This window comes from Anopheles arabiensis, chromosome 2 (assembly GCF_016920715.1).
Source record: "Anopheles arabiensis isolate DONGOLA chromosome 2, AaraD3, whole genome shotgun sequence".
NCBI classification, from domain to species: domain Eukaryota; kingdom Metazoa; phylum Arthropoda; class Insecta; order Diptera; family Culicidae; genus Anopheles; species Anopheles arabiensis.
Window position 1 is genome coordinate 39,904,144 of NC_053517.1, and position 24,130 is coordinate 39,928,273.

At 45.6% G+C, this 24,130-nt stretch overlaps 1 protein-coding gene across 3 annotated transcripts in view; it reads left to right on the plus strand.

Moving 5' to 3' along the window:
• LOC120898695 overlaps positions 1 to 24,130 on the plus strand; it is a 64,032-nt gene that overhangs the window by 30,361 nt on the left and 9,541 nt on the right. Inside the window, exon 1 of one of the 3 annotated variants that reach the window (XM_040304905.1) lies at positions 20,927 to 21,188. The exons of the other annotated variants lie outside the window; for them this stretch is intronic. The gene's annotated coding sequence lies outside the window, so the exon portion shown is untranslated. Of the gene's footprint in view, positions 1 to 20,926; positions 21,189 to 24,130 lie in introns of those variants that run through there. 3 annotated transcript variants of the gene reach the window in all.

The following is a 24,130-nucleotide window of genomic DNA, read 5'->3' on the forward strand; positions in this document are numbered from 1 at the left end:
TATCTTCGTGCAATCACGCATGCATAAGAAGCGGCATCTTACTGCCATCCCAAGTTCAATGCTCCGAACTCTTGAGATGCTTCACATTGCTGCTTGGCTTGGTTGGTCAATGGTGGCAGTGATGAAGCAACTGTTAACAATGCACTCATAGCTTGTGATCTTGTGATCGACACATGCCCGTTCCTCATCAAATGACAGGTTGTGCGATTCGTTCGTTTGAAGCATTTTCCATCCGATGTGCCGGTACCTAGCCATAGCTACTCCACAGCAGATTTCCTGCACACTTAGCGGCCGTTTTTCCGCTACATATGAGGTGCGGTGGAGGGAAGATTCTCCATCCCACCACCCCGGCTTCCCCCATTACGCTAAATGTATGTTTGATCGGTATTTTTCGACCCGATTAGAGGAAAGTGAAAATTGAGCAGATATTTTCGATTCGATTTGAGTCGTTACGCGACGACGCCTCCTCCATCACACGCGCCGACACGTTTCCGACGTTAGTTGGTGTGGTGGTGCACCTGATGTCTCGAGCATTACGCTGCCGCAATTTGATGCTTTCAGTTTCGATAGGATGTTTGATGTCTTTTTTGCCGCTGCTGCTGCTGTAAGTTAAAATGCTTTACACTTACTACAGCCCCGGCCGCTGGAGAGTTTTCACCCCGGTGGGTTCATTTACTTCCGTTTAGAGCAAAACTTTTAATCCGTATTCGACTAGACGGGGCTTGCGGCTGTGTACCACAGACAATATCTCGTAGCAGGAAGGAAATAAAGCGGTACCAATCCGGTTAAGGGGTGATCGTTTTTGGGTGGGATCGATTTGAAAATCGGTTTGGGTCTACTTTTCCTCCCGCTTTTCTTTTCATAGGAATGACGAATGACGCTTTGATGGTGGTTGCTGCACGGCACACCCAGTGCTTGGAACAAATCAATTCCGGTACCCAGCCGGGTACTGATCGTCCACCCATCAATTTTCTCACGAAACTACAACCTGTGCTGGGTATGGGATGAAGTGGGTTTTAGGAAACAACACAAAAAACGACGTTATTATGTGAAATGGATATTTCCTCTCTGTTCGAGAGCAGTCGGTTCAGTATAATGTCATTATTTTCGCAAGCTTAAGGGCGTACGCCATAACATCAGTTTTCAAACTCTCAGTTTGTATGTAGTGTACCATATACTGTTGATTCGTACAGTTAGTTTGTTCAGCAAATGGAAAGATCAGTAACATTTCCTGGAAGTATTATTAAATCTGCTTTTTGGGCGTGCTATCTAACTGTCACACAATATTGCTATTTCTTCTTTGAAAAAGTAAATAGCTTCTGCTCCACTTACTAGTTAACATGGTGCTTTAAATTATTGCTCATAATCACATCTGCAGATACTGTTTGTTTGTTTGAAGTGAATTACCAACGGGATGCATTGTCGCAATAAACATTAAACACACAGTGTAACGGTTGTAAACGTTGTCGAAAATGTACACAACGAAAACAATAAAATTATGCTAGGCTGGAAAATCGCACAGCAATTTGTTCTTTCTCCTGCTCTTCTCCTTTTTTTCCTGCAGTTCCGAATAACTGTATTTTTCTGTATGTTTTACACAATCCATGTTTAAATGTTAGTAATAAATTCAACCTTTTCCGATAACACCATTGCCGTTTCACTGCTTTGCATGGAAACTTGCATGATTTTCATGGTCATTGCCTTACGCTATTCTTTAATTAGATTTATGTCCACCTGGTAATGAGAACGGAGTCTGAATAATTAAAAAAGAGCTAATTATCCATTAAATAGCTACAAGGTCTTCTGGCCATTACGTGTGTTTATGCTCCTCCGCCGTCGCGTTCAGCTTAATATTTGGATACAATTTCTGTGTCAACACTCAGTTAGTCAATCTTGTGTTAACGTGTAACGCATTTAGCGTTTGTCTGACAACAATGGTTGCAGCCTACACACCACTGTGTACACAATGCCATGTACTGTATTAATGCTGCATTCGGTGTTTTTTTTTCGAATTTTCTATTTAAAATGCTTACTCCGCGATGTTTTCGCTACATCTTACACATGCCTCCGACAAAAGCCCGCACGAGACTGGTCGGGAGTTTAATGTAACAAGAAATAAAACTAAAGAGCTCATTGTCTCTACGCTAAAAGTAGTAGACCAAAAGCGGGTCTGCTGAAAGAGTGAGTGATGCGCAAATCACCGTTTGGTTTCGCGTCCAGCAAAAAAGAGAACATCCTGAAACGATGAAGACAATGTAGGCAGCAGCTTGTTTGACGGCATGCGTGAGTACGCAAATTCATGTTTTCCTTGCGATCGGTTGTGTTGCGGAAGTGACATTTGAACTTTAATTTCGCTGCTCCCGGAGCTCCCGGAGGCACCCACAGTCTGATGACAGCTCCACAGTACGCTTGCAACATTCCCCTAATCGATTGCAAAACTCCCCTAAGTGATTGCAAACATCCACAGCTTGCATGCAACATTCCCCTACCGATTTGCAACATTCCCCTAAGTGGTTGAACTATTCCCTTATATGATTCGAAACCCTGTATGTACTTAATATTATGATATGAAGGCACGTTCCATAGCCACCACTACTAGACGATAACAACTTTAAATTATTTAACACAATGATTCCAACAAATCTACAAATCTCGCATCTATAGCGAGGCATCTAGACAAAAAAATCATTAAATAACTTATCACTTGCGAGGGGTTGTTTGAAGCAACGCGGTGTAAAAACGGATGCAGAAAGACATAAAAAGATTAATAAAAAAACACACATATAGCATTGTTTCATGCCTCCCGTTTCATGCCGTTAGTAAAAGCAAAAGTGTGTATGCCAAGAGCGCACAAATAGCAAATGTGCTGAAATCTATTTTCTCACATTCCACTCAATAGTGAATAGCGTACCGACAAGAAATCAGCAAATATAAAAAATGTACCACACCAAAACGCTTTATCGGTGGGCCCTTTTAAGTGGCAGTGTGCAGGGTAGCGGGTACATTCTTACTGCGAATAAAACAGATGGTCTACACGGTTGAAAGATGCGCAGTGTGCCCCTCGCCAACATCAATAGGGAAATAGCTAACCGCAGGGAGGGCACGCTAATCGTTTCGACTTAGAGCAAATTGGAGCAAATGCGCATTTGCGCACAATGCAAAATCCTTCGCATTTCCCGCATAAGAATAGGGATCAATAAACCTTCCGCTGCGTGCCGGATAAGGTACGCAATTCCAAATTTTTCCCCGCGCTTGAATTATTTCACCCGAGCGCGCATTGTGCGCCGCACGCAAGCTAATCGACATTTTATTGGTGCGCTCCGTTCGGGTGCGGCTCGTCGTTTATGCGCGGTGCCGAACTGAAATTGGCGTTTTCACTTTCATCCAATAAAACGCGCTCGGGGCTCACACAGCCGTGAGGGAAACTGCGCAGGATTGATGATGATGCACCCCGGACGTGAAATAACCACCGAGAGCACATTTCGAGATCCGGCCGAAGCTATCTTTCCGATCGTCTTTGGTCGATCGTGCGTTTGTGTTCCGATTGCGGTGTGGTGCATCATCGCACGTGTAATTTGCACCGGGTGCGGTTTTGTCTTAATAATTTTAAACCCAAGCAGGGAGTGGGGGAGCAAAGCAGCAAGTGAGTGAGGCTGCGGGTTGGTTGCGTCATAATTTCTCTTTAATTGTTCGGACGCGCCAATGAACGCGATTGTGTACCCCTTAGGGGTGGTGGGGGATAGCACGGCAGCCGCCGGTCCCCGTGTGATATGTGCGCGTCAGTTACCGGAAGGTGCTCGAATATTTTCTTTTTAGAAACCTGTGCCTTTGTTTTATGTGTGTGGTTTGCTTTCCTCCTTCCCCGCTGCATCCACACGAGATGACACTGCCGGGCGACGACATTTGGGTTGCTTGGTGGCCGACCAGTGTATGTTGGCATTTTGTTTTGGTTCATCGGTGTGGCCGGATGGGATCGGTGAAGGGTTTGTAGTTTTTTCGTTTTGTTTTGCCGTCACAACTTAATTCACCTACGTTTTCGAACCTCAGCCTTTCCGGCGACAGGAAAGTCCCACCCGAGTTTGGTGTCTCGGAAACTGTGTATGAGAACGTTGCAACGGCCGAGTAGTTTTCCTGTGCTTCCAAATATGGTGGACATTTTTCCGGCCGCATTACTCCTCCTCCTCCCTGGACCCTCTTTCACTCTCTGTCGCCGGGGCAGATCTAATTTTGGACGTGGTTGATTAATTTAATTTACGAACAGCTTTGTTTTCAACACTGTTTCCTATTTCGGGCGCGTTTCTCTACCCTATCTTTCACCGGATGCTGGCCGGAGACAGAGGAAAAGGAAGAAAGGGAAACGAAAAGAAAACTATATCGTAAAGCAAATCGAAACAACGCTGCTTTTATGGGAAGTACTGAGATTTAGCTCGTATTTTTGATTGCGTGTAGGACAGAGTGGGCAAAAAATGAAAGAGACAATGAATTCGGCTACCCGGTCTGATGTGATCTTGATTGTGTAGTACTTTGTTTGTACTTTTTTTTGCGGTTTTATGTCTGTTTATGAAGCAAACGTAAAACTCATTAACGAGAGTTATGAACCGGTGACATTATGTGCCAATGATTGTGAAGGAAATGGGTAAGAGATCATAATTTTCTCGCTTCATAGCTGCTACCACTACGGGCGTGTCATGTTGGAGTGGGTAACCGTACGGAGGATTAACTATATTGTTTACAATTTCCAGCGATTACTTCTCGTCGACCCAATGATGCATGGAGTATTGTTGTTTCCTTAATTCTTTGGTCGGGTGCACTGTGTCATAACGATTACGCTTTTTATAAGCGACGAACCTCTGAATATTCAAAATCAACAGAAAGGGGTAACAATTTGTTCTTTGTGGTTTTGAGCTAGTCGTGGAAGGAAGAAAGCAACTGGCTAACCGACCGGGGGAGAAATCGATCGATGTTTGGAAATGTGAACGATCTCATTTATCATCCTAAGCGGTAAGTGGGAAATAAAAGAAACGTGTATATTTTATCCACTTTTATCTACCTTTGCTGGCGAGATTCATTTTCCATCCATGTTGCATCCGCGCGATCGGCGATTGATCGCAGCTGATTATAAAGCTCTACGAATAAAAAGCACCGTTGTCCGTGTAAAATGGGTTACATCAACCGAACGCGCACAGTACGCAAGAACGGAATTCGGTGGTGATATTGCTTTTCCATGTCCCGGTGCTGTGTGCGTTGTTGTAGCGCACTAATCGGCCACCGTCTATCTCTGACAAACGTTATAAATCGAGCTATCGAGCTGCCGCTGCAACGGTAACGATCGAATGTGGGAATGTGGTTCTGCACTGGCACTGCTTGGTGGTGTCGTAGGTTGCCTTTTTGAATATCTTGTAATGAACACAACGCAACTGGAAAACCGGCTTTTGGGGGAAAATTTCCTCCTTCACCGGTATCTGAAATACGTTACATTTGTGCCTCTCTTTTTATCAAGCTTTGTTGCATAATTGTTTATTTATTTATTATAAAAATCACTATAATATTTAATTTGAATTTCTTCCAAAATTTACTTTAAATTTTTCGAAATGCATCTGCATGTAAACTTTCTCCTGTGCGTTTCGTATTGTTTTGCTTTCGATTTAACCAAAGACACTGATGACGATCTTCGCAATCATAAACGAAAAGAACCAATAAACACGCAAATGTCAGGTGCCTGCGGCAAGGTGCACGAAAAAAAACAGTATCAGTATCTCCCGCTCTCCCGAGAGAAAGTGCACCATTAAAATAGTTAAAAAGTCATGCTTCTGCTTTTTAAAAACATGCAAAAATTCGTACAATCCCATATGCACGGTCTTCTTTCGGTGTCAATTTGCCGTGAGATGTGTTACTATTTTAGCAATCATTTACGCCACACCAGCGATGGAAGCTTTTACGTGATCGCGCGAACCGCCGCCACCAGATGTGGATGCAAAAAGTGGTAGCAACGTTCATTAGCCCTCCTTCCAACCAAGCCAAGCTCCCCAACGCAAGATGCAGCAGCCTTCATCATTCGACAGCGTCGTGCTGTCGCACATTCGTGCGTTTCAACTTTCGCCCTCATTCGCCGTGCAAGAAAAGGGAAACATTGGCTGGCTAATACTGCCGAAAGTGCATTAAACATGGCGCACTTTGCTGACGTTGCACTGCCGCGGCCAAACCGAATCCATGGGAGGAGGTTGCATGATTACCCGAGCGCTTATTTGCTTGCCACTCCAAGGCACATCAATCGAATGGGAAAATCCGGAGCATCATCGGAGTGCATAGATTGGTTCACCGATTGGATGAGAAGCAAGAAAATGGGACGAAAAAGAGGGCATAGAGAAGAGAGCTCATGTTTTGTGCTCTGTGTGTACTACACACTCTATTGCCCTGGATTTCGTTTATCAAAATAATTAACCGCCGGCTGAACAGGTGAAGAATGCGCTGGCTGCTGGATATGGTTCAGGGGGCAGGTCGGTAGAGTCTGGTGTAAATGAATGATTTTGCGTTGTTTTGCTTTCGAGCCGGTATGTGGAATGAGTTTAACGAGCTTAAAAGCTTTTCTGATTTAAAAATAAAAAAACAGAACGGGCAAAACAGGTCAAATGTATTCTTGAGCCAATAATAGCCTGGTTTGTTTAGTGATCAAACATGTTTCGGCATTTTGCGCCAGTTTCGGATCATTGTCAAATTGTATGTCTGGATAACTGAGTAGTTTTAACATTAAAATTTGATTTATCATTCGTGTAACAAAATAAGATCTGATTTGGGAAGGCTCCATTTGAGAAAGGCGTTAATAATGTCATTTATCGACATTATTTTGCAAGTTTGAAAACTAATGATCATGATCATACCAATACGACATATTATTTTTTAGGTTTATGTAGTCTTCTTCCGTAATTGACACTTGTTCTTGAAGCAACTATAAAACACAAGTACAGCGAATTCGCTGACGTGTTTCCTCTGTCCTTTAAGATTATCCTTTATGAATCAGAAGAATGCGCAGTGAATGACTACGCCAAAACTTACACCCTTCAATGGGCGGTAATGGAACGCGCGTGCAATTTGCTTTTCCTTTTGTCGTTTCGAGGCCGCCAGCCCTTTTGGATGTGCTGACGATGCACTTACCGATTGCTATGACAATTGAACTGGGTCAGTGTATGGTCCCGCCCGACCCACAGTGATGTATAGCGGAATGGCACATGCACACGTTGCAACATGCCAATGCCAGCTAATTGCATTCTGAGTATTGGACTAGGTACCTTGAGTTGCATTTCATCCTATTGTACACGAAGGCATTAAACTAAGTGAAATTTTCAATCCAATAGTTCCCTTCTTTACAACAATATGATGAAATGTTTTTTTATTCTTATCTTTTACTTAGCAGTTGGAAAACGTTTAGATGTTCCCTTCCCATTCTATGATTGGTCAGCATTTCTTAAATGACAATATTACCACGCAAAGCAAAGACCTTCTTCTTCCTGTCTGCACAAACAGTAGCGTAAAAAACACAAAACCACTAGGTGAATCGTGTGGGACGACAGTGAAAGTAAGCCATCAATTTGTCTAATTGCTCCAACAGCAGCAGCAGCAGCAGCTAGCGGCCAACAGCCGGCACGGGTAATTGAGTTTTTCCGTGACACACTGTACACGCTCACGCTTGCGCTACGAAAGAAGGGCGCCAGCCCTCAATTCGACAACCGAACGGGCTGCGAGGGACCAATCGGTGTTGAGGGAAGCACCTTCGGCGAGACTCGGTAATTTCATTCGGAAATTGAATCAATCAACCATCATCAACTCAAGCGCGGCGTGTAGTTGGCGGTTGAGCGGGAGGGATGGCAGCATGGCTCTCGTGCAGCCGGTATACCGGTACAGAAGAGTGAAGCGAACTGTCACTCGGTTGACAGATAATCGGTTGAATTGGCCGAGTCCCGGGCAGCCGGGACTTTAACGGAAGCCGCCGTCTTTCAGGGGCCCGGTGACTTCGTCGAATCTCAGGTATCGAGAGTGATCTGAGTGTGGTGCGCGGCGCTGGAACAGCTGGCAACCATCGTGTGCCACTTGCTTTGGAAATGGTTGTGTTGAACATTGCGCCAAAGCCTGGTGGGAATTGGGTGACGAGAGAGACGAGAACGAAGCAGATGCAATAAATCAGAGACACGAACAACGTTTTCAAATGATTGCCACTCATCACTTCATCTGCTGCCTTCTGTGAAACGGTGTCATTTGGTGATGTGTTTTATCTTGGAAAAGGCAATTCTATCAACTGCTTGATTTCTAATCATCATTCGAATAGTAATTAATAACTTATATTGTACAAAACTGTGTTTACCAGCTTGGCTGCTTTCTGTCCCTTTTCCAATTGGAAACTTTTCAACAAAAGCCTTTTGACCGTAACCAGGTCCAACAGATAACTCCTTCTGACACACGTCTTTAGAAACACTCCCTTAAGTGTATTTTGTTTTCGAGAAAGAGATAAATTAAACTCATCAACGCCCCGGTCCACCTTGTGCGACCGGTTTTGGGGTGTGAATAAAACGTTCGTATAACTTTCCTTCGTCCCTGCTCCGCATTGAGTTACACTTTCACCCTTCTGCACGATTCCAGGCGCTTGGCCACCTAGCCTGCCTACGCCCGACACCATCATTACCATGCTCCGAGATGTTCGCGCAGCTCTTGTCCATCGCTACCACCACACGTGGACAGATTCTAACCAACAACGCTGACCCGAATCCTCCCCATTCCATACTCCCATCGCCACATTCGCAGAGGGAAGTGTGAAAGTATCTAACCTTTCGCTGTGTCCACTGCGAAGCAAGCCTTCCGTTTCGCGATCAAAACAACATAACCCCGCACGCGCCTTGTTAACCTAAATTATTATGCAAAACATCCCCGGTGTGTACGCACGCCTTGTTTCGCCCCTTCGGAGCCCCCCTGCGAAGCGTGTTGTTTTGCTGCGAGCTGCACATTCTCAGAGGATGCTGCAGATGCCTTTACGACTGTTGGCACACACTGTAGACAGGGTGGAAGGCGATGCCGGGGGATGGAATTTCATCTGCGTTGGCAGAGTGTTGGCACACGTGCACATCACTGACGCCACACCGTATGGGTCTAGCAAACGTTTACGCCCCCTCCTCCTCCGATGCGTTAAGCCCGAGCGGTTGATGACGTTGACACGGCTACTTCTGTGCTCGAGGGCTTTGCACTTCGTGCAGCGGACGTCGCGGTGGAGTTTGTTGGGCGCATTGGACGGGTTTGAATTTGTGGGAAGTTTTGCCGTCGCCGTCCATCCTCAGGAGAGGTACAAAGTTGAGGCTAGTTTGGTGCATGTTTCGCAACCTCCCATGGAAGCTGTAGTCAAGTTGGACAGAGCATCAGCGACATTTGAAGCTGGCAAGTTGGAATCCTGTATCAATTCGTGTAAAGCTTACACAAAATGAATACCTGTCAGGTATGTATTCAGCGTACGTATGGGAAAGAATTTGATTTCTCGCACACACACACAAAAACTGCACACATTTACCTTCATTCATAAAATATTGCAAAATTTGAAAAAAAGTACACCTATGCATTTTCAAAACATATCAACACACTCGCTCGGTCTAGGTTACCTTTGGAGTGAATGTGATGGCACGATGGCACGTTAGCGTCCGATTCCTTCAACATTTTACCTTCGCAGCTTCTTCGAAGATTACCATCCGCCGTGAGGGCACGACGCAGACAGTGCTGCAAACGGCTGCACATTAATCTTTCACCGCCATCGATCTGACCTATTGCAAATTAGCGATTGGTGTGATTCGATTGGCCGTACTCGTTCATCCCCATCAACGGTACCATGTGGCGCTGCTTGAATCGAACTCCTCTCCCATCAGCGAATTCCTCAGCCAGATTTCGGACATTCGCATACTTTTCAACGATATCTTCGAACCGACCGGTACTGCGGCCGGTCAAAACCATTCCATCGTGGGAGAGTGCACTGGATGCATGCACACTGCAGGAGACACTTGCCTTCGCGTGTGGAATTGAATTTTCGCCAATCGATCGTGCTTGGTAGAGGTACACACACACACACACACACACACACACACACACACACACACACACACACACACACACACACACACACACACACACACACACACACACACACACACACAACACCACCACTTACGAGGGAGGACACCGCGGTGACCTGTGGCGGATTGCGTTCGGGTGGAATGGAAGGGCTGACAAAAAACCATTAACCTAAATTGTCTCCGACTTTGTCGAGATTTCTCATCTCTCGCGGCATTCGACTGCAGCCTCCCCCTTCCCGTCGCTCTCTCCCGCATCCTTCTAGCCGCACACCAGCCAGCCTGTAAGCCCACCCGCTCTGTAATCTTTCCTGAATCGCGCGCAAGACCTGCGGGTGGATCTCTGTGCCTCGGTACCGGGCCGGGAAGGTATTATTTGTGCGCGCGCGGCTACCCTGTCCGCGTTTTGTGCGCTGTGTGCGAATAACCTGCTCTCCAATTTGCTGTGGCCCGCTTTTTTTTGCTCAGAAGGGCGCGCACCACACGAATGTATGTATACAGGTGTACAAAAGCAACTGCGGCCCGGCCCGAACGCGAACGACGCAAACGGCGCAGCATACATTTTGGAGACGATGCAGTGAGCTTCATGCAACCGATCATACGTTTTTGCTCTTTTCGTGTTGCCTTTTTTCCCCGTTCAACGTTCGCTCGGTGGAGATGGCTTTAACATCTTGCGCACGCGCGCACGTACCGAACGCGTATGTGCGGGCGATCTAAAGGCAATCTAAGAAGTGGGCCTTTCCTCCGCCTCGCTTCTTACCGGTCGCACAGTTGCTTTAGCCGGTACAGGCAACGGTGTGTTTTGCGATTCATTAGTATGTGGTTTTGTGAAGCAATGTCGCTCTCCTTCTCACTGGAACAACCTACACGGAGTGTTGTTTGAGAGTGCACAGAGCATTCCATTGCTTCCGAGGAGGACGCCATTGTACAGCGAGTGGCGCGAGCAGTGATCGTTCCAAGTCCAATCAGATTTATCTTCTAATGCTAGGGATAGTTGCCGTACAGACGCAAAACACGAATTATCTTGTACTGATTGTGGGCAGTGTATTATCATGTTTACATGCTACGTACGCGCATTTGTGTTGTACAAGTACTAATACTACATGTTGCAACAGTTGATCGTTCTTATCGGTGTGTAGTGCCAATTTGATAACAGAATTAAGCAAACAAATTATTGTTTTACTCGCCAGCAAACCTGCAATCAACGGCTGGTTTCAATTTTTTTTTTTAATCTTTTGAGTAACATTGACAATTTATTCACTGAAGTGTTAAGTATTCCTATCTTTCATTGGTATCTCTAGATGCGCACGATTGTCCACGGCTAGCTTTCTGCGGTTGCAGTGCTCATAACCATGCATTACTCACTGTCGATGTAGCCAGGGTAGTCATTACCGTTTGCACCTTTGTGAGGTCATCAATTCTTCAGATCTGTGACCCACTAGGGCTAATCCAGTGGTCGTGGCGATACTTCATTCCAGCATGCTTTCTGGTTTACCACAAGTTGAGGATGTTCAATTCCACAGTTAACATCGTCTTCTTGCGCCTACATAGTTGCATAAAGTGCTCATCGTTGAGCGTTGATGTCGTTGCTCTTAGATTGTTCCTGGATTCAGCGAGATCTGAAGTCATAACGACGGTATAGCTTAGTCAGTAGGATTAGTTATAGTTTTGCCATTGGTTGCTAGACACATCATAAAGAAGAACCCTGTAAATGGAAACAGTTTTTATTTTTCATTGAGGTAAATCGTGACATATGTATCGATTAATCAGATGACCATAATTTCATAGTATCTACAAAGCAAAGTTCTTCCGATATCACCAACATTGAGCACATTCTGGTGGTAAAAGACATTGAATTAAAAAAAAGCTGTAAAATCTACATAATTCTCTTTGGTGTGCGTAGGAATGTCTGGCAAGCTCAACATCAGCCATACAAGCTAGTATCCTCTGCTCTAGTTCTTAGACTTGTGGGACGTAATCTAGAAACCTCGTATGTGGTCCAGATGTGATTCCAAGGTCAATTAGGCTAATAATCATAAATCTTAATGACGCACAAGACGTTGGACTGTATGCTGGAATGAAACAGGAAGTGAACATTTGGCATGAATGAATGAAGCAAAAACACACAGACGCAAACGAACGTCGTTAAACATGTTGGCTGGAAATTAAATTAAACGACCAACGTAGCACAACGTGTTTCGGGTTAATTCGCCAATCTGCGCGATACAAATCTACTTACGAAGCTGGTGCGTGTTTTGCCTCTTTCGAGAGAGTCTGTTCTAAACGTTTGCCTAAATATTGCCCAAGCCATGGGAAATGAAGCATGGCTTAAGCAAACGACGGTCCGGAGAGAAGACCTCACATCAAAACAAAAACATATATTATCGTCTAATGCGAGGTTACAGATTCTCACGGGGTAGGAGGAGGTACGTTGATTTTTGCTTCACCCTAGGCGGCAGTACATTTGCAACGGTCTGCTGTGAATAATTGCTCCATCCTCATCAAGAGCATTGTAACTGGAGAAGATGGAGATTTCCTTCTCGTAGGAACAGTGGCCCTTATTTTGGCCCCGGATTGTTGGGCCACACATCCGGGCCACCCTCGTGAGAAGAGTGATGGCTCCCGCAATGAATGAAGTGATCCGAAACGGACAACCGGTTCAGTGGAGAGTTCAACGGCCATCCGAATGCATTGGTCCAAGGCACTGCCCCGCTGGTAGGACCGCCACCTGCGTACATACATTAAACCGATCATCTACATCGGTCGCGCTAGCATGCTTGTGTGCTAGGCAAATTGTGTCACCTGTAGAGCGGCGGGGTCAACGGTAAGGCATCTTCTGTGGAAAAACAGCAACCGCCCGGAGGACAACAGGCTAGGTCGTGACTTTGGTTTTTGCATGGAATTCCTCGCACGGGTTACGGGTCGGTGCCATGCGGCTACCACCTACAGACCTATTTTAGCACATGCACGTCCTAATGTTACTTTGCACAGCGTACCAAAGTCTTTGACCTTACCAGCATCCCCTTCTCATTTTTTTCTGGTATCATTTCAATCCATTCAAGTGGACTGTGGCGTTGATAATTTTTTATCTTCCATCGATGTTGACCTCTAATGCTTTTGGTTACTTTTTTCTGTTCCTCTCTTTTAACTTCACATTCTGCCACAAGGTTAAATGCGAAAGACATGACTTCCTTCCCCACAACGTGCCACGAAATCGAATGTTGATCGATAGCCTTTTTCTACCAGAACTACCTGGCGCCTTTCTCGGCGTAATCCGTTCCAAATCGCGCACCACCAATGCGGCACAACAATATGCATTAAAAAAGTGTGATCGATCGATTGATCGATACTATTGAAGTGGTGGCCCCTCATGCTCAGGAGTGGCTTGGTGGGAACCTTTGAAACATCGCCCGGGGCGATGATTACCGTGAGTTGTGGATTTGAAGATTGAAAGTTTTGACACCTTCTATCTGAGTGGTGCAAACTGAGTCGTTCTTTTTTCACGCGTCACGCTGTACATGCATTATATTTAGTTCAGTCGCATTTCAATCGTTCATGAGTGTGATAAATTGACTTCTGATAGTGCAACGCAGGTATGGCGGTGGAATTGAGCCGTTCAACGGTATCTTTATTGCAACCCCACCTTGAAGCGATTTAAGCTGATCCGAAAGCCACGAATGTCAGTCACTTTTATTAAGCCGGCAGAGAATGTAAAATCTAGCGACCTAAACAATACCATAAACATCCATTTATGCCAATTGACATCAATACGGGGGCGAACGTGCAGTGGAAGGCTAACGTTGAAGGCTGGCTGCACACAAGCGAACCACCAACACCACCGGCAGCAGGCAGCTCTTTTGAAGGGCCTCGGGGTGCTCGTGAAATTGCCCCCTTTACTTCTGGTTGCTGCACTGAACCTGTGCACAGTCAGGTTTAATCAGCTGCTGGTTTATTTACCTGTGTGTGTGTATTTAGCTTTGTGCCACCTTTTATCTCGCTATTATTGTGCAAACGGATGCGGTTGTGTTGCTTTCCAGCCCGTTTTGAACTAGAACTCTAGAAGCTGCTTTCTTGGATGCATGTTGCCACTAAAATGCTTGGTTGCATATAAATCTGTCCAGGCGGGGTTATTGTTATGTCAGGCGGTTTTCCTGCTGCACATTCTTCAGCAAAATAAAACTATTTTCGCCTACCAAAACAACTTTGCTCGGTGCAGCGCATGCACAGGGACCCCGGGCCTACACTAGGTCCAGGGACTCTGGCTCGATCTACGAAGCTGTGTGCCCGAAGCTATAGTGCGAGTATAAGGGGGTTGCGATTTCTCCTTGCGAGCGCATATAGACACCATTCATTCCCCACGCCCTGAAGCAACATAAGCAACATAAGCCTGGGCATGCGGGCTCTCCAAACTGGGCGGTCGCATTCCATTCCGGCACCGTTCGAAATCCAATCCAGAGGCACTCTCTCGCACACGGGGAGAAGGCTTTGACTATTGATCATCATCGGCAGGCCGGGACACTCGGGAGCAAGAGGCACACACCATAGCACCATCCATGCAGCCTCCTCATGCCGGGCACGCTCTCCAATGCGCTTCAAATGCGCTTGCTCTCCAAGCAAGGAATGTCGAATGCTGCCTTAAACGATCGGTCCGCGATCGTTCATGCGAAATTCATTTCCCTTTTTTCCCGTTTCCCGTCCACTCGCTCTCGCTCTCTCTCTCTCTCTCTCTCTCTGTCTCTCTACTACCATATCGTTTATCTCGCTCCCTATCGACGAAGGGGCAATGGCACTGTCGTCACGAACGATCGGGTTCGAGAGTGGTTGGTTGGTGCCCCTCGCGTCCCTGACTTTGTCGAGGCCACGATAGCACGAAAATCATATGTGTGGCTGGTGTGCGCTTCTAACCTACTTTTGCTCGATTCCTCGATGGGAAGCCGCACGGCAAGAAAGAGAAAATGGAAAGGGAGGAGGGGGAGGCAGACTGGTAAAGAAGGGCTATGAAGCGATATGGGACACGTAGCACCGGCATGTGGGGTGTGTTCTGCTCGGAATCATCATCATATCCCCCCTTTCGTAAAAGTCTAGTGCCCGAAAAATTCGACGCAAACCGGTTCGGGAGAAAACTTTGGCCGGGGAGATTCCTTTCCTGGCGTTGCGCTCGACCCCGCCGTCACCTTCTGCGCACTTTGGAGGTCACCGTAGACACTTCCATCATTTTGAAAGCTTTGGAAAGAACACTAAACTCCTCCCTAGGTCAGCCGTGGATTGGAGGCAAGTAGGAAACGGGAAGCGATAAAGCATTTATCATCATCAGTCGGTATTTGGGGTAGGTGGCTGTTACAAATGAACCTCATTCTTTCCTTTTTTTACTTATGCATTAGGTGTCGCATCATAGCGAATGGAAAATTCAATTAGACGAATTTCCCGAACAGGGCACGCGAAAATACCTGAAAAATACCTGAAAAACGTAGTTGAAAGAACAACTATGTTCGAAGGTACAGTTTACAGCTGTGCAAAAGCCATCTCAGTGTGGTGATTACCGATTCTTAGCTGCAAAGACCGCTACATGGTACAGCTGCAGGTGTACCAGCAGAAGTAATATGCTCTCCGTTCTCTTGGCTTTCTAACTCGCCGGGCACTAATAGGCGTCTAGACGTAACCTAGAATCAAGTGGATCTAGAGCACACAGCAGCAGCGGCACGATACATAACGTGCAGCCGGGCGATGGCGCGCGGTTCGTGGAGCAGGTTAATTTTCGGTTTCGATTGTCGTCTTAACCGCACTGCCGGGGCTGCAATGCACGACTACCGTTTGAGGCCATTTAGCGGCAGTTTCGGGACCGATAGAGGTCTTGCATTTGCCACAAAAGCCCCCTTGGCGGCATCGGGAGTGTATCTAGCTGCTGGCAGGTTGTCAATTTCCAACCACACTGATCATGTCACGCTGATAAATGAACGCAGGTAACTACTACGGGACAGGTTTTTTGTGGGTTTTGTAGAGCGGAAAAGGGTTGTTCCAGTTCATCTCTCGTCGCTTGCTGGCTTTTGTTTCATTTGCTGTGATGAGGCCAAGTTGCAGGAATAATTTCAGCGCTAATGGGACTAATAAATCTTGAAAAATAGATAAATGTTTGATTTGATGTTATTACGTGTACAGGGAAGAGGTATGTGTGTATTGTCAGTATTTGTCTCAGCATTTGTGCGATGACATCTCACTTAATTATAGATAAAACACATAACATGTACATACATCATCTTGTGTGGTTGATCCAATATGGTTGCGTTTATGACTATTAAAGATCCCGCTACATCTCTAAACAATAGCGTATCATTAAAAGAAAATGTGGCCTTCATCGTACTACTACTTCTAAAAACAAACCAGCCCATGTCTTGGCAAGGTTTTTGCCTATTTCAGCTTTTATCTATTTCAATTGATTGGGATTTTTTTTCATTTTGCCTGCTTGATAAATACACAATAAAAACCTTCACAATTAGCGATGATTCTCTTTTATATTTGGTTAACAAAACCTCGGAAGAAAGCGAGGTCAGATAACGTTGTGGTCCACGCCGAATAGTTTCATCGCGCCATCAGCGCAGGGCATCATCTTCCCAAGGAACGGTTGTCTGTTGCATTGGTTATAACATTCCTTCTCTTAACTGTATTGCCCTTCAACATTGATGTCCTAGTCCGTGACCTTTTTCCATGATCAGCTCCTTGAGTGTGATCAATTTCAACAAGTGGTGGATAAAAAACAGTGAAGAATTTCAACAAGTAGAGTGGACATTAAAGAAAACAGGCGGGCATGTTGCTCAGATTCTATGCTAGAATCTGCAGTTATTTTCACAGGATGATATAAATGCAGCATAAAAAACACACCGTCGTCGTACGCGAAATTGGGTGTGAATCAAATGCATCACCTCCTTGGCCGCTCGGTACTGTTATTCTTAATACAATTTCAAATGCAAAACTCCATAGCTCCAATCTCACGTACTATAAAGAGCCACATTTCCCCTCCAAATGGATGGTAGCATAGAAACAGGGCCAATTGTAAAGTCGTAAGAAATGAACAACCAACTTCAGAGCATGGAGGGGGCCGCGCCAATTTGAATACATGGAATCTACGGACCGCAAGCACACGGTACTCTAACGGACGTAAGACTGACCTTTCCCTATACCTTCCTTCCCAATCATTGGTGATGGGAGGATTTGTGTTGCTCGTTACCACTGGCAAACACACACCTCGTAAATAAAATTTCTTTCACATGCCACGGGCCAGAGAGCCCTCAGGAGTGGATAGATGAAGAATGATTCCCCGCGGGACGCGTGGTACGGCGGTGCGCGCCATGATAACAAGCATTCCAAGAAGCGAACGATTATTTTCCTCTCACATCCTCATCCAGCAGCAGCAGCAACAGCAGCACGCGCAACGTTCATATGTGCAGAAAGGACGATCGTCGTAATGAAGTATACACGGAACACGGTGGTAAGAGTTTGTTCTGCAAAATGGGCCTAGCTATAATTACAACTGGCAACTACCGGTTGCATCCCTCACCAAAACTCCCCCATTGTGTTGTCGCATGGCTTCCGGGGGAAGGTTGTTACTAACACCGGACAACATGATGCTTCTCTGTGTGATGCAGTTCTCTGCCGCTGGTAAAAACCCGAGAATGTTGAGCACGAAGAAGAGTTTCGCTCCCTGTGAAAAGAAGCATAGAATTAGCTACCGTAGATAGAACTCCTACGGGTTCAGTAGCATGGGATGAGCCCAGTTGGGCGTCACTGCTGCATCCATGATGACTCTTGACACTGGCCTGCTGATACGTGATAAACACTGCTACACTGCTACCTGTTTGTTTGATGACTTATTTGCGCGCGACTTTGACGTTTATCGGTGTTGTGAAACCCTCAATCTCACAAAATAGATGCCCTCAGTTACTTCAATTCCGTGAGACAGAAGAGGTAACTTCATTACCGGGGGGGGCAAATATTTGATCAAACCTGTAATCAAACAGAAGTGAGCAAATGCTGCAAACCCGGTCGCTAAAGGTGGTCATCTAGTTAGTTAACGCAATTTGTCACTGCTTCCCACGGCAATTGATGGCATCTGTCCACTGGTAGTGGCAGGTTCTGCCCTTCCCTTGTTTATCTGCTCATCGGATCTGAACCATAATTAGGCGCACATTATGCAGCTTGAATTTGGCACAGATACCGCCGCCGCTACTGCATCTCAACTCCGCTACTGACCCAGTGAGGCATCTCTGCTTCAGTTTCTAATGCATTCAGTGACACTCTTTCGGTACGGATGCCTTGATGAAAAGCCGACCAGGTGAAGAAAAAAGTATCTCCGATTAATCATCGAAACAACTTCAGCAGCCGCCGTAGTGGCGAACTTGTGGATCTGATGGGAAAATGAAAGATGATTAATTAAGCCAACTGCAGCTGCGTTCGACCAAACGGGCGCGTTGGTGTCCGCGGAAACACGCCGACAATGTCGCAGCAAGTGGAAAATAATGAATATGAAAGATGGACCGACGTAAATCATGGTTGGCCCAGTTCTGCCAACCGGGCTTCCCGGTGCAGAAGATGGCGAAACCCCAACAATCCGACGCTGCTTGAGGACAAGCGCCCTTCACGTTCATCCAGTGGAAGTCAGCGCTATCTGCTGTTTGGCAAGTTACATCAGCTGATTGAGTGATCTCTTGGGGCGATTCTTCAATTAGCCATTTGTTTTATTGTTCATCAACGTCACTAATTGCGTACGCCATGGCGTTATGTTTGGGTGCTTCACCTGAAGATGTGGATTCCTCTGTCAAAATATGTCACTGTGCCGAAAGTGGCATTGCACTTTAGTGCCTTTTTTCTCGATTTCAAGAAGTAACGAGGCAAGGTTGCTTTATGTCTTACTCCACTCTGTCGAGTGGTGATTTATTCGCATTAGAGTGCGTCCTCGCCAAAGTTCGGATTAAGCCAACAACAAACAAAAAAGTCACCGAACGGATGACATCATGGTCGTCGCGTTTCTGTTTTGGCGATCACCATCAGCAAAAATAAGGTTGGCTCTGTTTTACGACTCTCCTCCACAGTGGTGTGTCCTTGTTGGCAAGAACTTGACTCGAATCGCGCGTTCAGAGTACAAATACGGGACAGATTTAGCACAGTTTCCCTGCAGAAGGGAATGGTTAATGGCGTGCGCGCGTGCTCTATTGCAATTCTAATTAATTGCTTCGATTCACTTGCGCGAAAGTAAACACACGACAACATGTGCGATGTCCACAGGCCACAGCAAGGAAGAGGGGAACGTTCGGCGAGATATGAAGGGAAAAAGCAAATGATAAACAGCTCTTTGCTCTTCGGGTTATCTTTTCATGGGCACACACGGAGCTAATGTCTGGAGCACTCTAGAAACCACTCAGGAACAAATGAAGTTAGCCTGCTCTCTTTCTCTCACGAGAAGTGGCTTGTGCCGGTTGGACGGGGTAGTTGTTTGTTTGGATGTGGCGCAATTAACATTCCGATGCCGTTGCCTCCTCCGCAAAATCAAAAGCAAACACCAAATCGGAGCGCGAAGATAGCGCGCAACCACACAGACACACGCGTACCCAACACAATGTGACCACGCATTCGAGTGGTGTGGAACAGGTTTGTAGAGCTTTTTCCACGGGGGAAGGATCACTTGAGATTAAGCGATGGTATTGCCTCTACTTTCAGCAGTTGAGCTATCCTAAAGCCATTTCTCGATCCCCTTTTTGTGTGCTGGCAAAACAATATATTGTTCATTGTTATTTGTTTAGTCGGTTTACGAAAGATATAATATATCTAAACACTCCATATGATGTTCACTCCAGCATATACTCTTTCATATCATTCACTTGGGGAGCGATTGCCGTCGCAACAAGTGTCACATGTATGCCGCCCAATTCATAGGAGAGGCTATGCAAGGCTGGACGGAGGTTTTTGGACACCCTGCTGACCAGCCTTGAACTTGGGCGGTGGGAAGGAAGGAGAGTCGTTATTTTTAGACATCTTCCACCCTCCCAAAGCTGCCGGTATGGGCCGTCGCAGGAAAACTCAGAGCTCAGTAGTGAAAAAACCTGAAACGACACCAATTCCAACCGAAACTGTTTTGGGAGAGACGCCCTCCACTTGTGCCGAGATTTGAGAACCGGCTGTCGCGACACGGTGGACAAACTTTCGACAAAAATCCAGTTGCCAAAAGTGGCAACCTGTCCTAGCAGGTTCTGGTAGCAGCAGGGTGTGTTCCATTGGATCGATGTTGGACTGTGTATATGGAATGTGATATCTCGGATCGCTTGCTGCCTTGCAGGAATACTTTGGGAGATATTTTTGGGGAATTAAAATGTGTGTATATTTGCACGGAAGTTATTTAAAATAATTTTAAGATATTACGAGTAAAATCGTCTACAAAAATTGTTCTACTTAAAATGATTATAACCTAACGAATGTGCATGACTTCAGCTACATGCTGTTAGTGGTATAGCTAGGCACTAATTATGATTTAACGACGATCCTTATACAGAAAAGTAGAACACCACAATGCTTCAAGTATGGTGTGATGATCTATAGGCTATAAAACGTCGCCATAAAGCTGAGTTCTTTTTCAATAAACGATATCCTGCGTAGGATTAGCCATCAAGAGGTATGATAAAGCTGAATTCTTGTCAGCATGTTTGCTCGTAGACACTTGACATTCTGTGTCGAGTGATAATACAAGGCAAGCATACAGACACGCTTGAAAACTTCACCTTATGTGGGGGATTTTTTAAAGAAATAACTAGTTTACCATCGTACAGCGTCGGAAGAAGATCGACAGGTTTGAAACGCAAAGCCATTTCTGCGGGAGGACAGTCAGTATCACAAGCGCTCTAATTGTAATTCGCATCGAGTCGGTTGAAATGGAAATTGAAAAGCAACTATTACCGTCTCACTGCGTCTGTTCGTTACATCGTTACGCGCAATCGAATGCAACGAGTTACGCACTACGCCTTGTTTGTTCCCATCCAGCGAACGTGCATCTCATGGTTGATCGTTTTGCTGCCTGTGCAGAGTGATTGACAACCCTTTATGAAGAAGGTAATAGCAGAACAACAGCCAATGCGGAAAGGAAGTCGATAAATCGAATATTCCAAAAACGTATGTCGAGCACAGCGAACAAACCGTCGAAGATGTCAACAGCTTTGAGTTCGAGGGGAAGGATGTCTAATGACAGGTCTGTGTGGTCGGTGGAATGCACGATTAGATCAGCACGGTGTCTGCCTATCCGCATTCGTGAACATCCTAATGTTTTTGGTGAATCCATCATACGCGTTTGTCTTGGATTCACAACAGTGTTGTGAGGCTCGTGAAGCTATTCGCAAACTAATAATACTTTCTCTGCTTCGCTACAGTTGACAGTGTCCTTTCAAAAGCATCCCGCACCAGGAACCTGTTTTGTAAACTGATCTCACTTAATCCACCCGGGGTGTGGGGTGTCTAATAATCGATCTCATGACTATTTGGGCGCTTCTTCAAGTGTCGGCTTTACGAGATTGGTTGAGATCATCATGCCTTGACACCTTGGGTAAACCTTCAATTTTACGTACCAACCTTCAGAAATCGTGGTCTGCTCTGTTCGCAAACAACTCGGAACCACACCGTGCGCTCGTGCGTTTTTTTGTTGTTGAATGGGGCAAGTAACGATCCAAAGTTGACGCTGATGAGCGGTGCTAAATGGCGAAATTGAATTAACCACTCGGTTAGCAGAACTCACTCCTTGCCGTAAAGCCGGCAACCGGTACTACACTGCTGGAAGATGCAAATTTGATTTGAAGGTTGTCAAGTAAGAGTTCCGATTCGTCTCGATCCGTTCCTAGCGCGCGCTGAATGGCGAAACTGATTGATGCTTGAGATTTGTTAGACTTCTTCAAACCGCCCATTGGGTCCGCCTTGTTTAGGGTGGCCATTCAACAATGTCTGTGTTCATTCAAAATCGCGCGTTTTCTATGCACGTTTGTGTCTGCTCAAGTAAATCATTTTCTCTATTCGAACAAATTGTGTTTAAAAATGCTTTGAACGTGTCCGCTGGGAAGAGAGCACGAACCCCGAGGATTAAATGAGTGTTAAATGGTTTGCACATAAAACACAAAATGCACCTAAACACCATGCAAAGAATCCATTCGTCGATTAGGTACAGTGTTTTGGCGCATCAGTCTCAACTGCCTCCGTAACGAGATCTATTGAGCTTGAAATTAAGTGCATTGTGTGTGTGTCTGTATCGTGTTCGGAAAGTACACTACGATACACTGTGAACGCTTCCAAGTCCAAGTACACGAGCGCCGCATCCATTGTATGCAAAGTGAATCGAAAACGAAACTTGTGGCTCTCAAACCACCACTTTGCATGTTGCCCCCTCATTATCACACGCACATGAAAAGCCTCGTTGTTAGCTAGCACATGATGATGGTACAAGTTCACATTTTACAGCTCGAGAATTTTAGATGCACGGGAAAACTGCAGTGCACCGTTAGATCAACCGGCCGCCGATAGAGATTGTTTAGCTAGATGTATCGTCTGATCAAAAGCATTTCCCTTGGCCCCTCGGAAGGACGGTGTGCGAACTGCCTGCCCAGGGGAGTGCTGCAAAGGCACGATCGCTGTATGCACCGGTTATTCACAAGTGCACACTAACACACTACACCAATGCAACCGGAAACCAGACTGTGGAGGCGACCATCATCTTCCGGTATGCTTAATCACTATCATCAGTGACCTTTCGAAAGGTTGGGTGCAAGATTTCTTCTTTGACGTGAAAGCATGATCTTGTTACACACGTCTACATACCATTCTTCACGGGGTGTTGTTGTTGATTTTGTTGGATTTTGTATAGAGTTGGTTTTTCTCACAACCAACGATCATCAATTCTATGCGCATGAACGCCAGAAAACCAGGGTGATCGTAATTGGTGGTCGACGTTTTTTTATTTTTATTATCTTTCTGTTCAATGATCGCCATTCCAAAAGTACATAGATTTGTCAGTTGCATTTATGAAACTCTAATGGGTTATTAAATTCTTCGACACCATTATCAATAAAATCAATTTAAAAAAACTCTTCAATCGTCAAATGATCATGTTGAACAACATATGAACCAATATTTTTGTACATCTTTCAAAAATGATGAATGGACAAACAGCTAAATGCAATCTCACGGATACGTTCGTCACGAAAATCCAAAGATTACAAGCCGTAAGCAAACAAACAGTGATTGGCGACGATTATTGTAGACTAATCGATTAGACGGTCAGCGGTTCGGGCCGAGTGGACGATCACCACAATCCAACCTTCCTAGGAGCGTACCTTCCTAGACGCACGTCCCTTCAAGCGAATTTTGCTTGATGTACGTCAACGAGTCTTTCCCCAATCTCTACCCATCATCGACCATTCCAAAATGTGTTCATCGACCATGGCGTAATCCACGCGGCCGTGTGTACTGATGGTGATTACGACGCAAGTAATCTTACCGACAATGGGGTGTCGCCATCGTCAGTTTGCTTGTTATTGTCGTTGTGTTGATGAGATAATTTAAGTCACGGTGTGCAGCTAGAAAAGGAGAGAAATGTCGTTTGGTGCTTACAAGGGCACTGCGCGTATCTAGCCGGCGTTATTACACCAAATAGAACAATTCTAATTGAACTGCTTGAACCACACGGTCACATGGAGTGCTCTCATGGCTCTGACACTTGCTGCTGCTCGTTACGATAGATTTGTGATTGTTGTAGCTAATGAAAGCTAACGATTTATATCATTCCCGTTCACCGAGATCATCGTTCTCGGATGGTCCCGGAATCAGAGCGAAAGTAAGCTTACGGATGCTTTCGGACGAATAAAAAAGTCTCGATCTTTTCCAACGTCGACCGTCTGGGTAATTGTTCTCACCATTATCTCACCCAGCTCAATGGAAGCACAATTGATGAGCCATAGCTAATGATAATGATCTCACCGGTAAATGCAGTCAATCCCCACAGTGTCCGGATCTGT